This window comes from Homarus americanus, unplaced genomic scaffold, assembly GCF_018991925.1.
Source record: "Homarus americanus isolate GMGI-L3 unplaced genomic scaffold, GMGI_Hamer_2.0 scaffold26729, whole genome shotgun sequence".
In the NCBI taxonomy this organism is placed as follows: domain Eukaryota; kingdom Metazoa; phylum Arthropoda; class Malacostraca; order Decapoda; family Nephropidae; genus Homarus; species Homarus americanus.
The window spans coordinates 1-2,500 of NW_024743764.1; positions in this window are offsets into that span (position 1 = coordinate 1).

The following is a 2,500-nucleotide window of genomic DNA, read 5'->3' on the forward strand; positions in this document are numbered from 1 at the left end:
TGATGGCACTTCGTTCCAGTTACATATTGCTGTTAGATGAGGGTTATGGCAATACAGTGCTATACATATTTTGGCTGGGATGGCGCTTGGGAGTTCTTACTCTCAACGGCTTATGTTACGAACTTTAGTGAATCTTCGTTGTGTTGTGCTCTCTCTCTCTCTCTCTCTCTCTCTCTCTCTCTCTCTCTCTCTCTCTTCACTTCTGTCTGTCTCTCACTCTCTAATCCTCTCTTTCCCTCAATACATCTTCCCTCCTGCAATCCCCCTTTCAATTTCACTAAATCTCTCTTGAGTCACTTCCTCATAGAGCTAACTTTATATTATTCAAACACCTTTCCTAAAAACCCAGGTCAGGTCAGGTCATGTCAGGTCAGGTCAGGTTAGGTTAGGTTAGGTCAGGTCTAGGCCAGGTTGGGTTAAGTTAGGTTAGGTTAAGTTAGGTTAGGTTAGGTCAGGTCAGGTTAGGTTAGGTCAGGTTAGGTTGGGTTAGGTCAGGTTAGGTCAGGTCATGTTAGGTCAGGTCAGGTCAGGTCAGGTCAGGTAATCTATACTGTTTTCATATTCATAGTTTTAGCTTCGTCTGTTGCCAGAAGCCTTTCAACGTGTATATATTGTGAACTGGTGCTGTGTGTGTGTGTGTGTGTGTGTGTGTGTGTGTGTGTGTGTGTGTGTGTGTGTGTGTGTGTGTGTGTGTGTTTTTTAGTATATTAATGTATATATGATGATGTGTATGACACACACACTACTGCTCCAAAACACACAAACCGGCACACGCACAAAGGGGGAGAGAGACTGGCAGAAGTGGCGGCGGCTGGCGATCATGTTGACTTGCAGAGCATAACCAGGGTGGATGACGGAGGAAAGAACGAGAAGATGGGGAATATCTTGGCGGGGGTGTGAGGGGGGTGAAGGGGAGGGGGTGAAGGGGGTGGTAGGAAATTGGTGGGAAGGGAGTAGTGGGGAAGGGGAGTGGTAGGGAAGGGAGTGGTGGGAAGGGGAGTGGTGGGGAAGGGGAGTGGTGGGGAAGGAGTGGTGGGGAATGGGGAAAGTGGTGGGAAGGGTGGTGGGAAGGGGAGTGGTGGGGAAAGTGGTAGGGAGTGGTGGGGAAGGGGTGTGGTGGGGAAGGGAGTGGTAGGGAAGGGGTGGTGGGAAGAGTGGTGGGGGAAGGGGGTGGTGGGAAGGGGTGTGGTGGGGAAGGGAGTGGTGGGGAAGGGGGTGGTAGGGAAGGGGTGGTGGTGGAAGGGGGTGGTGGGGAAGGGGAGTGGTGGGGGAAGGGGGAGTGGTGGGGAAGGGTGGGGTGGGGAGTGGTGGGGGAGTGGTGGGGGAAGGGGTGGTAGGGAAGTGGTGGGGAAGGGGTGTGGGTGTGGTGGAATAGGAGGAGGGATGAAGGGGAGGGAGAGGGTGTGGTAGGGAGTGTTGGGGAAAGGGGGGGGTCATAGGAGGGTGTGGTGAGGGGGGTGCGGAAGGAAGGTCAACCTCTACACCAATTTTAATATCAGGTCAGCCTCAAACATCAGGTCAGCCTCCAAACATCAAGGTCAGCCTCTAAACATCAAGGTCAGCCTCAAGGTCAGCCTCAAGGTCAGCCTCCAAACATCAAGGCTCAACCTCTAAACATCATAAGGCAAGACTTCAGTGGTCAGCCAGTCCTCCTCACTCTATAAGATTAATTATCATAAATTATTAGTATAAACAGTAATTAGTGACAATGACTCGGCTGTTTTAGAGTGCCAACAAGACCAGTGTGACCAGCCTCTTGTTCAGTGAGAGAGAGGCCAATGGCCTTTCGGTAGCCCTGAGAACAGCGGATGCAGGGAGAAAGCATAATGGTCTGCTTGTCAATCTGTCATCACAGCTGAGACCCTCTCCCCTCCCCCCTCCTCCCTCCCTCTTCCCTTCCCTCCCCTCCTTTACCAGACCACCCCCTCTTCCTCCGTTGCTTAGCCGTCACAACAAGATGCAGGTGCGTATGTGACAGTCGTGACGGTAACGATGGTGCCAGGTTATTGAGACAGACAGACAGACAGACAGACAGACAGCGACTGAGAGAAAGTGATAGATGGATACAATGAGAGAGAGAGTTACAAAAGTGGATGATTTTAATACACAATAAACTCCACCCCTTTATTTCCCTCTTCTTCTCCTCTCTCCCCCCTACCCCACCACTCTCTTCCTCCTTCTTTCCCTCCCTCCTCCCTCCCTCCCCATCCTCTCTCCTATCTCCCTCCCTTTCTCCCTCACCCCTTTCCTCTCCATCACCCCCCTCTCTCCCCTCCTCCCCTCACCTACCAACCATACTCCATCCTACCCCCTCTACCTGCCCCTCACAAGACATTTCTAAGGTAAACGAAAACAAACACAATAAACATAGGAACATAAACAAAAAAAAATAAACAAGAATCAAAACAAACAGAAAAAACAGAGGAATAAAAACAGAATAAACAAAGAAATAAAACAAGCAAGAATAAACACAGGTAAAAAAACAAACAGAATAAACAAG